Source organism: Aptenodytes forsteri, unplaced genomic scaffold, assembly GCF_000699145.1.
Source record: "Aptenodytes forsteri isolate BGI_AS27 unplaced genomic scaffold, ASM69914v1 Scaffold82, whole genome shotgun sequence".
Lineage (NCBI taxonomy): Eukaryota > Metazoa > Chordata > Aves > Sphenisciformes > Spheniscidae > Aptenodytes > Aptenodytes forsteri.
In genome coordinates, this window is record NW_008795490.1 from 1,083,454 (window position 1) to 1,089,031 (window position 5,578).

Below are 5,578 nucleotides of genomic sequence, written 5' to 3' on the forward strand. Positions count from 1 at the left end.
TTAATTTCTTTGCTTGTACCCCAGGCCCTCTCCCCCCAGCTTACCAAGCCTGTAGTTCCTCACCTTGTAAGCACTCGCAACACATATCTACAGCAGGAGAAAAAGGTTAAAAAAAAAAAAAAATTAAAAGCCCTGATAATCCATGCCTAGAAGCAGCCCTCAAAATGCGATTGCGTGGGATGTGGATCATCGCTGCCCAAACTTTGTCTCTCGTATCCCATGAACGTCCAGCTGCTGGGCTGAGGAAGGTGTGTGCGAGAGGTCTCCCCCTGGGAGCTTTTCCACTTCGCAATGGAATAATTAGAAAATGGTGGAACCAGAGAAAGAGTATTTGAGTGTAATGCTCTGAAGTTGTACTTACAGCTCTTGCCTGAAAGAAGAGATTTCAAATGCAGCTCGGCTTCGCTGGGCTGGCGAGGTGCCTCATTCTGGAGAGGGCGGCTGTGACTCCTGAGCAGTCAGGTAATCTCTGCAGTCTGTAATAAGATGCCGATGTCCAGGTTTTAGGGCAAAGGAGCCTTAGGACATGGCTTTTGGCACTTCCTCCTAGCTCACTTGAGTGACTTCTTGCTTAGTGTGTTGCATTTGTTGGTCTAGTTAAATTTGCTGTGTAATTAAATGGGTATGCTTAGCTACCTAACAGAGTGCTGGCAGGTCCGCACGGCAACAGCGCGCCGTAGCTGGAAGTTAATCCTTTGTGAATTTAGCCCTAAGTAACAGGGGTGGACTGTGCCTGCAATCGTTGTCGTTAACCAGAAGCTTAACTCTGGAAATGACATAAAGAGAAAACAAACCAAAAAATCTACCGTTAGGGTTGGATCCAGACAGCTGAATCTTCGGTTCCCCTCAGGCAACGCTCCCATCAGGACTGTACAACGTGGCAAACATTTCGTGGGAATGAGGTAGCGTGTCAGATGTGAACTTTTAATTTTTCTCCTCAATTACATCTTTCGGTTCAGCTGAGGACCGGGCCACTGCTGTGCTTGTGCACCAGAGGGCACTGCTCTGCTGGCTGGAGGAGAGCGTTCGGCCAGCCTCTAGGGACTGCAGCTGGCTCAAATACAGGCCGTTTCCAAGAGTCTCTCAAGTAACAAAACAGAAATAAAAACAAAACAAACACTGCACAACATGAAAAGCCAGAGCGCTTGCCATTTCTGCAGCTGGAAGGAGTATTGCTTCCCTTCCAAGACTGCTGTGGTCCAGGATTGCTTTGGGAGCAGCTGAAACACAAAGCCCCTATCTATTGCTCTCAGAGTTTTGCTAGTGTTTGATCCAAATGTGTGCTAACCACCGTAGCCACTGCCAAAACCAAACACCACCACCCCCCGACACAGGCATACCTACCCTTATTCTAAAAGTTCTCTCTCCACAAGGAAGTGTTTGCACCAGAAAAAGAGACATGGGAGAAACGTGTTAAAATTCTTGCTACTAATGCTTATAAAAAGAAACTTTACGCCTGAGCAGAAGGTTCACACGTAAGCCCATGGAGACTTGAAGGCTGTGAGTGTAATGTTACATATACCGCCAGAGCTACCTCATGAGACCACTAAAGGTTAACCATTTAACATTCAGGAAGTAATAGAAAGCAAAAGTCTTATTAGCTCTTAAGCTCGCCCTTTTGCAGGTACTGCAGTCTTTCATTGCATGAATGGACATAATTATTTTTTTCCTTCAATTCTGCAACACTGTTAGTTTATGCTGAACTTATGCCTGCGTGACTGTGCTTACAGGTGTAAATGTACTGGTGATGTTCAAGCCCTGACCCCAAAGCTCTGATATTACTGAGATTCTATCACTTCCAGTGGGTTTGGGCCTGTCTCCATGCAGAAGAAAAATTTTTATACGCATAAATGAACTTAGAATATTCTACACCAAAAAAACCCCAACCTCTTTAAAACTTTTCAGGGCATTTATGGTGGAATTAGTATGCTTCCAAGAAGAGTCAGACTAGAACAAAGCCATAGGTCTTATTTCAAGGGAACCTTTTTGCTTAGGCTGCTGTGGTTGGAGTTCATAAAAGCTCTAGGTGCCTAAGGTCAAACAGAAAGACACCTGGTGGGATTAGTTGCTTCCAAGACTAGACAGGTTTGAGTAGGAGAGAAAGGTGAGTTGGGATTACAGTTTTGCACTTCAAACAGCTTTGTTGTTTATTGAATCCAGCCTTTTAACTTCACCATCTCCGAGGTGAGTCCTGCGTAGGCCTGGAGGTTCTAGGCTTGGCTCTTCCAAGGCGGATCCCATCCCAGGTAGGCAGAGCGCTTTGTGTCCCTGACAAGTTCTACGTTCGTTATATTGTCAGAGGCTCTTCTGAAAGTCCCACGAGTTGTATTTCTCCATTTAGCCATGAAAAACACATACAGCTGTGCACGTTTATGGAAATAAGACCCGTATTTATGTCCACAAATCCTGCCTTAAGGGGACACACTTGAGAATTAGACTATCAGTCTGCTGCTATTTCTTTTGCTCTTTGGCTCCACTGGCTCCTCTGACACTGAATATATACTCGCCAGGTACTAAAAATGAAAGTTACAATTTTTTATGTTTTACCAAAGCATGGGTAAGCTGTTATCTAATACTACCATTCACTTTTACAGTTCTGATTTAAATGGCTCATTTGCAGGTAGCCAAACAAAAACCCCACCACCTATGAGCAGTTCTCTGCCTCAGAGAGTGAAACTGAATTGCCTCTCTTGCAAGTTCGATGTTGATTAAAAACAAAATACAATGCCACCTCAACTATGTGGTGAGCCTTTCCTGTACAGTACTAGCAGTGTTAGAATAATCTGTCTTTCACTCTGATGTCCGTATTCCAGTAGCCCCCACTGGAACTAGCTCCAGGTCTTAAGCAATTCTACAAAGCCAGAGAAAGAAAAGAAAAAATGGCAATATTGTGGAACATCTAATATACCCTGAGCTGCGAGTCATTTTAGAAGTTACAGTGGCTATCTGAAAGCAAGGTTAGTGGTGCTGCTGAGCACACTAAAACCATAGGCAAACACTGTACACCTTTTTGTTTTCTTTTAGCAGCACCGAATTACCTGCCATCCACAGGAGCTGCTGCATGAGGAAAACCGTATTTGCTGATAGTGACAAGCAGGACCGCTCCCCTCCCGCCTCCCACCGTGATGCCTGCTCACCACTTCAGGCCTGCTGCTGTTACGGAGCGCGCAGGCTGCACTTGCTTATGAGCATCAAAACATGAGCATCGTAGAGGTGCTTTGGATTTGGAGCAGTGCGGTTTCTGAAGAGCAGAAGAATGGCTTAGATGAATTCAATTACACAAATAAGCACTTAGGTGCTTAATAAAGTCATCTAATGAAATGAGATGAGAGGCTCTCTCAATTCATTAAGCCTCTTCCCTTTGAGAGAGACTCCCAGCCCTCAAGGGCTGGATTTAGCACATTCCTTGGGACCAATTGCTTCCTTCTGAGTTTTCTCCTCCACAATCTGATGACAAAGCAGGAGAGGGTTTCAGGCTGCTTCCTAATATACGTGCAAGTGTGAGTCAAAATTTGCCTTTTGGCACATCGGAAAAACCTCTGGAATGAGTCCAAAGTGCTCAAAAGCTTTACTTTTTTTTTCTTTTGCATGTATTTTAGTAATTCAGTCAGTTGCGTCTTGCTTCAGGAATATGGGAGGCTTCTACCTGAGTCTATGAGGGTTCGTGCAAGCTAACGTCAAAAGCAATGGCCCGAGCTCCCATGCGATACCTGTCAGTATGTAGATACGCCTCCCCTGGAGCAGACGAGCGTCTGCAACACACGGTGTTTAACCTTGCAGGCAAAGCTTCCCAACCATAGATGTTTCATGCCCAGGACATATAAAAGAAACACCTTTGTCTGTGCTTGTCTGCGTAGATTCAGCCTCGCTCCTCACACCTTTGCAAGCTGCATCCTACCGCATCCTACTGTTATGTTAGTTGTTGGGTGTGTGAGAAGACCAAAGCCAAGGTTTTGTCAAGTTCTGGTCTCCAGCTCATTGTTTGGTGCTCACTTAGGTGTGTGCACGAACAAAAGCGGCTCTGTGATCCCTCGTGCAAGCAGCACCAGAGGTGTAAAGTGTCACGAGGAAAATGCAGCTAACATGACACAGATTTGGTGAATACATCAGGGCTTCACAAAAATCCCATATTCAAATGGGAAACAGAGGTGAGAAAACAAACAAAACAGCCAGAGGCCCTCCAAGCTGGTAATTATTTCTGCTGGTTTTTCCAGGTGTATCTACTTTGCTGAGCACTTGTGTAAACTTCTGTGAAGTCAAGATGCTATTTGGAGAAGAGAAATTCAGTTCAATCGGGTGAGTGAGACAAGCATCCAGGCCAGGTGCACTCTTTAATTCTGAGTAAGGTTGCTTTTACCAGGAGCGTTGGGTCCTGAGGCACAAGCAACGAGAGGCCCAGGAGAGCCAGAAGGTACAGTGGACAACAGCGAGATCCCACAGACGCTGTCTTCTTGTGTATTCTTCATAAGTGAAGTAAATCTAGATAAAACCTATTTAGAGCAAACTGCAAAGATCCGTCAGGTTGCACGCTGAGGCTTGTGCAAGGTTTGCACAGTGCCAGAGTAGGAAACATTTGATTTCTGTTATTTGTTGTCTGTTATTTCCAGTATCATCCCCAATAGAGGGGATGGAACAGAGGTTCCTTACCTCTGTTTTCAGTTCTGCGTGTGCTGTGGGAATAACACTTACGGGCTGTGCCTCTCTCCTTCCTTCACGCCCTCTCAAGGTGTGCCTGAGCCGCCCGAGCACGGCAGTCCCTCTGAGCAGCCCAGGTGAAAAACCGGCTCCAGAGTATTCCTGGCATGTGTTTGCTCTGGCTGCGTTAGGGGCACAGGAGGAAGGAAAACGGATCAACCAGCCCATGGAACAGCTGAGGTGGTAGTGAGGATTACTGGGAGAGAGAGGAGGGAAAGAAGGAAGGGCTGGATGAAGAAACTAGTGGAAAGCTGATGACTGTCATAAAAATGAGAGCAGCATTTCTACCTTCTGGGAACACAGAGGTCTCGCGTTCTCAGGTGTATATTCGGTGTGTATTAGACAAGGCTGTGCCGTGCATTTAATGACTTAGGTTAAGAAGATGTTTTTCAAAGAGGAACTACCTAAAAATATATAAAGAATTGAAGGAAAAGAAGAAAGTTCTCGTTTATTTCTAAACACTAGCGGGAACGAGGTGCTGTTATCCCCCAGAACAGGCATCTCGTGGCTCAGGACAATTACTGCTGGACAAGGTGAGACACCAGGCTCTCAGCATGGACCGCTGTTCTCTGTTTCAGTGTTGTTCTGAGCAGGCTGTCGCTAGCTCCGAATCACAACAGCGTCTGAGTCATCCTTTCTCACACACAGCAGTGGGAACGTGAAATAGATTGTTAGTTTTCCCAGACACATAGTTTCTCCTCAACCAGCTTGACTTACAAAGAAAGTAGCAGCTACAAGGTTTGCCATCACCATTGCATTAACTGCCTCTAAAACCCAAGGGCTTTTTAAAAACCAACCAAACAAAATCCAAACGTTGAGAGCACACCAAATCAGCAACCCCACACTTGTTGCTAATGAGCCAATTAGCCAAAAAACAGTGTGA